Raw genomic sequence first — 10,255 nt, 5'->3', positions numbered from 1 at the left:
AATTCTTATGACATACTTTTGATAGTGTGTGTGTGTGTGTGTGTGTGTGTGTGTGTACACACATGTCTGTGTCTTATTCATTGTGGAATGTGGAGAGTGATAAACAAGTAAACAGATAAAACAATTTCAGGTGGTGTTAAAGGCTATGATTTAGTCAATGTCTCAGTAACTCAGCCCATTTGATTAACTACAAAGATGCTATTTTCATCTGACACTTGGACGGAACCCAGGGCTTCGGATGATCTTGTTTGGGGGCAAGACCACCCCCGGCTGCTCCTGACCTAGCACCTCCCCTCTGTCTGCTTCTGCAGTAATGAGGCCCAAGAGCTGTCCAGTGGCTGCCCCCTGCACAGGTACATCAGCTGCCCCCCCACCCTCGCGCTGCTGGCTCCTTCCCTCCCAGCAGGGGCCAGAACACAAGGTGCAGCTGCTGTTCTTTTTCAGACAAAGAGAAGCTCCGACTCAGGGGAGGAGACACCCGGTGCTCAGGGCGAGTGGAGGTCTGGCACGATGGCTCCTGGGGCACAGTGTGCGATGACTCCTGGAGCCTGGCAGAGGCCGAGGTGGTGTGTCAGCAGCTGGGCTGTGGCTCTGCCCTGGAAGCCCTGCAGGAGGCGGCATTTGGGCCGGGGAATGGGAGCATCTGGCTGGATGGGGTGAAGTGCGGGGGCAGGGAGTCCTCCCTGTGGGACTGTGTTCGAGGCTCCTGGGGACAGAGCGACTGCAAGCACGAGGAGGATGCTGGAGTGAAGTGCTCTGGTGAGCGGTCTGGTTAAGCTGGAGCAGGGGTGAGGACAACGGGGTGGGCCAGGGTAAGATGGGGAGTTCGCATTCCAAAAGCATAGAGGTGCTGCAAGCCCTGGATTGAGGGGAGGGGAAGGACTCAACACTGATGTTGTGGTAGTTGAGGGGTGATTTCGGGGCTCGGTGGGGATAATGGGCTGCTCTGTGCTCTGGCCAATTCCTGTACTGCAAACTCCTCTTTTTCCCTCTAGGTAAAAGACCAGTGTTACTGTCTACTGCACCAGGTAGGGTGCCACCATCTGCGGGCAAGGGCAATATTCAGAGTCTTGGGACTTGTTCTGTGGAATCTGACAGAATTAGCCACAACCGAGGCAAGGAAAGATCCTGAGGAGCCTTTGGCTGGTGGGGAAGCCTTAAGGCGTTTTCCTTGGGGAAGCTTTCCCTTCTTTGGCCCATTGTGCCAGAAGTTTCCCTTGCCCTGGGGCCAAGGCAGGCTGGTTGCTGTGCTGCAGAATCTAAGGGTTTCCCATTTGTCCGTGAGTGTCACTCCTCAGCAGCAAGGTGCCTTTTCCAGGAGCTGTTTGATGCTCTGGTCTGGTGAAGCCCAAAGAAAGGGGGCTGCATTTGTGTGGCTCAGCCCTCAGAGGCTGTCGCAGCAGGAAAGCTCTCTGATAATCCTAGCACTCCCTGGGACCTCACTGCAATGGACTTGAATTTATCTCAGGACAAGACTTGGAGCACCCACCAGGGTCGTGGTCAGTTCCGTTATGTCTGAGGCTGGGGCTTCCTCGTCCTAACCTCTGGAAATGCTCAAGGAGTTTCCTGGGGCCCCTGCCCTTCTATTGGTTTTATTCTCTCCAGGGACCAGTCCAGGCCCACATCCTGTCCGTGGCATCTTCTCTCTGTCTGAGATGCTCTGCTTCATCCTGGGGGCCCTTCTCTTCCTGGCCCTCATCATCCTGGTAACTCAGCTGCGCAGATGGAGAGCGGGGAGCAGAGGTAGGCTACAGGGGGTACTGGGTGACATGGAAAGTGTGTGGAAGCAGGAGATGGGGCCAGGCGTGAGGAGGGGGGAGATGTGTTTGAAAAACTCCATCTGCTCCACGTTAACCTCTAAGAGCTGAATCTCCAGAGGCTTTTAGGGTTGGAGTGTGAACATTCATAAGTCATGGCTTCTGTGTGAGACAGGAAAGAATAGAAGCTGAGCTGTGGCTGTAGGGCGGGCAAGGGAGAAGGTGCAGCTGTGGTGCATGGGCTTTGGGACTATGCAGATATGGCGGCGGCCCACACGGCTTCTCCGTGTGTGAGCCCTGGGAAGAATGATTAGCTTGTTGGCTCAGGGATGAACTCCGGTGGCAGTCTCTCACTTGCGGGTGGTTTGCTCAGCCTTATCCAGTTTCGAAGATGCTCTCAATGAGGCTGTGTATGAGGAGATCGATCATCTTGTGACAATGAAGGAAGATCTGCTGAGCAGCACGGGTGTGTATCCCCTACCTTGCCCTCCTAGGACTTCTGGTTGTCAGTCCCTCGCTGTCTGCAAGCCATGTCCTCTCAGAATGTGCAGACGCCGTATGTACCCCAGACTCACAGAGCAGCCCCTCCAAAGGCAGCAGCATGGCTCCCTCCTGAGCCCCTGTGAGCTCTGAGCCTTTAGACTACGGGAGCCTCGCCTGCTCCAGCATTTCTTTTCAGCCTTACTGCAGGTTCCACGGGTGTGAGAAGGCATGTTCTGTTTGTCTGGTGATGTTTTTCTCCATATTAGCATCCCTCGCAGATGATTCAGTGACTATTACACTGGGGATGGTGAGAACAGTGACTCTAAATCTGCTCCAGGTAGTAGGGGTGGATCTGCCTTGGCTGGATATTAGGGTCAAGGGACTTTCCCTCCTAGAGATGAGATCCAAGACAGACCGTCTTCCTTTGACCAGGATTAGAGGGGTGTCTTCTCTCTTCATTGTCTGGTTGCTCTGAACGTGCCTCTTGTTGAGGCCGGCCTCTCTGTATTCAGAGCCATCCTCATCCAGTCACAATTAATACACATTGTTTGGAAAAATAACATCTGGAAAATGTAACAGATAAAATATTTTAGTAATGCATATTGCTGTAAGAGTTTCTCTGAAACATGTAGTTTTTTTTGTTTTGTTTTTAAAAAAATTTTAAATGTTTTATTTATTTTTGAGAGAGAGAGACAGAGACAGAGCATGAGCAGAGGAGGTGCAGAGAGAGGGAGACACAGAATCCGAAGCAGGCTCCAGGCTCTGAGCTGTCAGCACAGAGCCCAACGCAGGGCTCGAATCCACGAGTCGTGAGATCATGACCTGAGCCGAAGTCGGATGCCTAACTGACTGAACCACCCAAGTGCCCCTGAGGCATGTAGTTTTAATAAGGCCATATTGAGATGTTTGTATCATTTGTCTGGTTTACGGACACATCAAAATGAAGTATATGACCTTGGAGAAGACCTGTTAAAACAAGGAGTGGATAGTTAGTGCCTCTACTTATCAGCTTCAGAATCTCTACAGCAGGATTTCATATGTTTCCTAGACCAGCCCATTTATTGTGGTTTCATCTGACCCCCTTGTCTGCTCTTAAAACCCTAGCTCAGGGAACTGACATCCCTGCTGAGGATTATGATAATGCTGAAGAGGTACCAGTGCCGGAGGCTCCTCCTGCCTCTTGGATGAGCAAGGGGGAAGCGCCCCCCAAGGAGAATGGGATGAAGGCCTCTCAGGCAGGTGAGTAGGGTTAGCTGATCTCCTGTAATCTTTTGGTTCTGTCCTGGAAAGGGTGAATTTGAGCTCCTCAGTGGAGCTCGAGCATATTTAATCTATAGCTCTCCCTATAGATTAAAAATTTGGATGACGTCATATCCTTCAACCATCTTCCTTTCTTTAGTGCTGGCACATTCCTTGGGAAGGGAAGACACTCTGTATTCTGGGTATCGGAGTCCCCATAACTTCATCTTTGATATGCTTGCATCAACACTTAATAGATTAATTTACTAAATCCAAAAATAAAACAACTGTTCTAATAACATTTTTGCACTGTCTCATATGTGATAGGCATTTAGAGATTTAAGAGATATTGCAATTTTGGAATTTGTGAAACATTTTGATCACTTGAGATGCTCTGTAATCATATGTTAGCCCTAATACGTACAAAGTCTATGATATATGGTGGCCTCGAATATTAAAGCCATGGTGGTGGATTATAGAGACTGAATCTGTGGGCAGTTATCTGTGGAGAGGTGGAACAAATCTGCTCCAGACATCTGGACAGTCTGCTCAGTGGTCAAATTGAAGACATTCATTCTCCAGAGAAGAGTATTTCTCCATCTGAGGGCCCACGTGATTCCTGGGGAGGTGACAATTATGGAAGGATCCTGTGATTGTTTTTGTGGGCATTTGGGGACTCAAGCTGAGAGTTGGATATCCAGTGAGGACCTGAGATTTCTCCCAGGTCTCCTGTGCTTTTACTTCTGAATTCAGACCTATAAATTATGAGAAATTTTCATGTCCCTTCTTATGATTTTCACCATTCTTGGGCCATCGCTTTGCTGAGAAAGCTGTCTTCACAGATCCCCTGTGTGGGCCATAGATCTGTGATAACAGCATTTCCCAGATAAGCTGAGGCCCAGAAACCCATATGGTCTGGATTCTAATAGGATAACCTTGATATATCTTTGCTGTAACTAATATTACATTGTCTGAGCCTCATTGAGCATTACTGGGTCTCCAGGGATGCCTTGTCACCACCATTTACTTGACTTGCTTCCACCGTAGGGCACCGTCCTGTCCCTTTGTCGCAGTCCCAATCAAACTTCTCTTTCCTGTTTCAGGCTCTTCTCTGCAGTTCTCTGGAGACGGAGCTGATCCTGGGAAAGGAGAAGACAGTCCGTGGATGCTCCAGGGGGAAGAAGGTGACCCTGGCTATGATGACGTTGAGCTAAATGACCCTTGAACATCCACTATGGTTTTCTCCTGATGTTGCATTAAAAATGAGATAAGGCCTCAGATATTCTAATTGCCTGTATTTCAGTAGAGTAGTGCTGACCTATAATTATATTATATGGAAATTACTTAAAATGAGATATTCTGAATAAAGTACTTTTTGCTTTGTTGATTATTTATCAAGTTTCATATTGATTCAGTTTCCCTCAAAGGAAATACAAGGTGAATAAACTGACCTGTTTTCTCACCTCCCCTATAGGCTACTCAAGGCATTACTTTGCCCAGGCTCTTGAATGTTCCAGGTCTCTCTTTCTTAGACAGGGGACTCTAAACTTGGTCCATACTCATACCCTCATTCTTACCAAGATGAATCATGGGGAAAAAAAAACAGTCCTGAGCATTCATGTATGCTCTTCCTCGAGATGCTGTATCATCTGTTTTTAAACAATTCCTAGGCACCAGACTTAGGTATGAATTTCAAAGTTGAGGGTGGGAGTTTGGCTGGTGGGAGAGAATGGATACAGCTTTCCTTATCCTGCCCACATTGTCATGGATCAAATAAAAAAATCACTGGGATCACTTTATTGACTTGGCCGGGAAAAGCCCTATGGTTACACCTCCATCAAAGTCACATTGTTCTCTCCCAGATCCCAGGGCAGGCAAGAGCCTCCCGGTATTTGTATTGAGCCAGAGTACAATACAAGGTCAGTCCAGAAAGTACTTCTGGATACAAGATCACATGTCCTTGGATCCTCGCCCAGTACCCTGGTCCTTCTACTCAGCCAGAGCACCTCATTCCGGCATTGTTTCCTGCTTGCAGCTGCTCTGTCCCCAGAAACCTCCAGCACAACCCCACAGGGAGGACTCCCTGCCCCCGCACTTCACCCCATCCAGCCAGATGCTCCCATTCCCCGGCCCATATGCCGCCTCCTGCAGGGCTTCCAGGGCAGAGCCACAGCCCAGCTGCTGACACACCACCTCGGCCTCTGCCAGGCTCCAGGAGTCATCGCACACTGTGCCCCAGGAGCCATCGTGCCAGTCCTCCACTCGCCCTGAGCACCGGGTGTCTCCTCCCCTGAGTCGGAGCTTCTCTTTGTCTGAAAAAGAACAGCAGCTGCACCTTGTGTTCTGGCCCCTGCTGGGAGGGAAGGAGCCAGCAGTGCGAGGGTGGGGGGGCAGCTGATGTACCTGTGCAGGGGGCAGCCACTGGACAGCTCTTGGGCCTCTTTTCTGCAGAAGCAGACAGTGGGGAGGTGCTAGGTCAGGAGCAGCCGGGGGTGGTCTTGCCCCCAAACAAGATCATCCGAAGCCCTGGGTTCCGTCCAAGTGTCAGATGAAAATAGCATCTTTGTAGTTAATCAAATGGGCTGAGTTACTGAGACATTGACTAAATCATAGCCTTTAACACCACCTGAAATTGTTTTATCTGTTTACTTGTTTATCACTCTCCACATTCCACAATGAATAAGACACAGACATGTGCGTACACACACAGACACACACACACAAAAGCTCCACGAGAGGAAAGACCCTGCCTATTTTATTTACCTCTTTGTCTCTGCTATTAGGAAGTCTGACACATTCATTAACAAGCATGCATTGAGAACCTTTTCTAAATACTATATATAGGGGCTTGATAAATATTTATTGAATGAATGGATGAATAAAGCCCAGTAAAATGTGATTCCTTTAAATTCTTGTTAATCAGTAAAATAATAAAGGAATTACAAATTAATGGTAATGGTTTGTGGTAATCAATATCACATATTCAGAAGTAATTAGTTCATAAATGCATATACCACATATCTAAAGTATTCTTGTTTGGTGCAATTGATATAACATCATTACATACAGTAAAATAAATTGAGACATAATAAGGTTTTGAATGTTCTCTAGTGAAACTGTACAATTATTAATGGAAAATAAAGCTGATTAAAGGTAATTGTGGGATGAAGAATGGCATTTGAAGCATTGCATTAAAGACAGAAATCCTAAAAGCAAAGCATTATAAATTTGATCACGTAACCTGCCCCTCAACACATGGGTAATTCTGAAAACATTAATATGCAAAAAGTGGGGAAAATATTTAGAAAATATGTAAGACAAATAGTAAATGATGTTAGTTTATAAAGAATTCCAGGAAGTCGGGATGCCTGGGTGGCTCAGTTGGTTAAGCATTTGACTTTGGCTCAGGTCATGATCTTGTGGTTTATGAGTTAGAGCCCTGCATCGAGCTCTGTGCTGACAGCTCAGAGCCTGGAGCCTGCTTCAGATTCTGTATCTCCCTCTCTGTCTGCCCCTCCCTTGTTCACACTCTCTCTCTCCCTCTCTTAAAAATAAAAACCTTAAACAAAAAAAAAATACATTGTGAATTATAAAGCATATATAAAATTGCATACTTTATGAGTGTGTGTGTGTCTGTGTGTGTCAAGACTGAGATATGCCTTCTATTAAAGCAGAGATTTATAGTGCTCACAAAGACTCTAAAGGGAGCTGACTTACACTGTTTAGACTGTAACATGTGCCAGGCTTGGGGAATATTTGGTGACCTTTGACACCATGATGCCAAAGTTAAAATGTCACAAGTAGATGGGCAAACTCACGTGAACGGAATGCTTTAGTAGGTGAACATACTCTGTAACAGCAGGATTCTAAAAAAGTTCTCTCGGAGAAAAAAATACGCTTGATTGATGAAATGTGGTTTCTTCTTAGCCTGATGAGAAATGCGTTCGTTGTTCTTGGAGCTGGAGAGGCCGACCTGGAATCAGAGCACCAATTTTACATTTCATTCTGAGAGTCTACCTCTACCCTGAAAAGCCTGCAAAGCCTCAAAAAGGACAACCATCATTAGTATATGGTCCGAACCCAAGGAACTAGAAGTTCCAAGAAATATAACGTGGAAATGAGGAGCAGAATCTCTCAGTCCTGTTTTCTCTGCATTTATTAAGATGATCATATGATTCTTTTCTTTCTACCTATTAATGTGATGCTTCATATTGACTGGTTTGGGGGTGTTGACCATCCTTGCGTCCCAGCGATAAATCCCACTTGTTCATGGTGAGTGATCCTTTTAATGTGCTGCTGAATTTGGTTTGCTAATGTTTTATTGAGAATATTGCATCTATAATAATCAGAGATATTGGCCTGTAGTCTTCTTTGCTAGTAATATCCTTTTCTATTTCTGGTGTCAGGAAATCCTGCAAGATTTCAGCCAACACCACTATTTAGGGTCCTATAAAATGTTTAATTCACTAATGTGGGATCTTGCACTACACTGCTTCAGACCAAGGGTTCCGCTTTATGGCAAAGGAAACTTGACAGGGGTTATGTGACTGTGGGACCCAAGGGCCCTAGCACCCATTCACTGACAGAGTGATGGAAATTATCTGTCGAAGGTGTAGCTGAAAACCAGCTTGGAGATGATACCCTGCCAGAATGGGGTCCACCACCCACAGTACAATGTATGTTTTCAAAATCAGTTACCATTATGTGGTTGCCCATGATAGGGCCAACGGGTAAGACTACATGGATCCAAGTCCATCCAATAGGAATGGAATGGCTATGCTTACCTTCATTCCCAAGAGTCCACTTGACGCATTTGGGATTTCTATCTTCTAAGGCTAGGCTTTGTGGATTTGTGGATTTAGAAGCTCTGGTTCCCAGAAGGAAGAATGATTCTACCAGGGGTCACAGTGAGTTCCATATTAAACTTTAAGCCATGACTGCTTTCCAATCACATCAGGGTATTCATGACAAATCGCCAACAAGCAAGAAAACGATAACCTCACTGTTGGAGTAAATGACCCTAATCATCAGGAAGAGGAAAACTTCCTCACACACAGGTGCAGACAAGAATATACTTTGGCGCCTATATTTGAATATCTCTTGGCACTCCCAAAATGGGGATTTTGGTAATAAATATACATACCAGTGCATGAGTCACAGCCTGAGAAGTTTAGGGTGGCCAGAGTTTTAGATCCCTCAGGCTGAGGGTCTGGATCACCCCACCAGCTAAGCTACCTACACCAGCAGAGGTGCTAACAAAGGATGAAGGAAATCTAGAATGTGTTAAAGGAGGGAGATGATGATTGGTAGTTGTGGACACAACACCCAAGTGTAGTGGGGGGATCTGTAGCTTGTCTTAACTAGCCTTCCTCTTGCAAATTGCCCCAGAAAAAGAAGCATACATGAATTCATCAAAAATAAGTTCTCATAACAATGTAAAATGCATACTTAATGCATAAAGCAAATGAACTGGAGGGATACAAAAGGGGGCTGTGGTGGATGCTATAGTGTGACCCCCTTTCTGACTAAGTCACTCATTTTCGAGATGCTGTGAGTGTTGGTGTCTGTCCCCTCCTTGGGGACAGCCCTCATCCAGTGACACTTCAGTGCATGGGTCTCTTGTTTCTATTTGGAAAAAATATGAAGGGCCATTCCAGATCCCTGTGGTATCAACTGAGCCTCTGTGACTACATTACAGTTCAACTTATTGCTCTGCCTAACCTGCTTCCTTTGGTCTCCTAAGAGAGTCTTCCTCAATAAACTTCTGTCCTCAGATCTTCATCTCAGAGCGTGTTCTCTGGGAGAACTCAACTTGTAAGAGCTATTTCTGTTATAGTGAAACTTTCGTTGTGACTAAAGTGGTAGTTCTTGGTCCTTATTTTGGTATCAGGTATGAAGCATTGGAAGACTTGGCTCAGGGTTTACTACTGTGTGCATTTCTGTAAGCTCTAGACTAATACTGATACCCTGCGATATGGGTCACTGCAGGTGACAGGCTCCTGGTATCAATTCTATTGGGAATCCAAAAAAGGATTGAACAGTTTGTTTTTATTCTTTTTTTTTTAAATTTTAATGTTTTATTTATTTCTGAGAGAGAGAGAGAGACAGCGTGAGCAGGGGAGGGTCAGAGAGGGAGGGAAACACAGAATCCGAAGCAGGCTCCAGGCTCTGAGCTAGCTGTCAGCACAGAGCCCGACATGGGGCTCGAACCCACAAACTGTGAAATCATGACCTGAGTTGAAGTCGGATGCCTAACCGACGGAGCCACCCAGGCGCCCCTTGTTTTTATTTTATATCTCATGATGCTGTCCAGGATGTGTTGATACAAATTAGTGGATTGCTGAAGATGTGGTTTCTCTTTTCTGTACTTTCTATCATGGTGTGCAAATATCTCCTCTAGCTATTTGGGGAGGCTGTGTTTGTTCTGGGGAATGGAAATGTCTGGCTGATTGAGGTACAGTGCAGGGGTATCTAGTCCTCTCCACAAGCCAGTGCTTGCAGTCCCTGTAAGACAAACTATAAGGGCAAAGAGAATCTCGGGGTGAGGTTGTCCGATGAGTGAAGAGGACTGGGCTATGGATTGAAACTCTACAAAAGAAAATTTGTTTTTTGACAGTTTGGGGGATTAGTTATATGCTGGGTTGAATAAATCCCTCCAAAATCCATGTCCATTCAGAACTTCAGAATGTGACTTTATTTAGAAATAGCATCTTTGTAGATGTAATCAAGTTAAGATGACATCATGTTAGATTAGAGTGGACCCTATTCCAATGACT

This window comes from Hyaena hyaena, unplaced genomic scaffold, assembly GCF_003009895.1.
Source record: "Hyaena hyaena isolate Hyena2069 unplaced genomic scaffold, ASM300989v1 scaffold_700, whole genome shotgun sequence".
Classification (NCBI taxonomy): domain Eukaryota; kingdom Metazoa; phylum Chordata; class Mammalia; order Carnivora; family Hyaenidae; genus Hyaena; species Hyaena hyaena.
The sequence above is the reverse complement of the archived record's forward strand: the minus strand, read 5'-3'. Positions refer to the sequence as shown.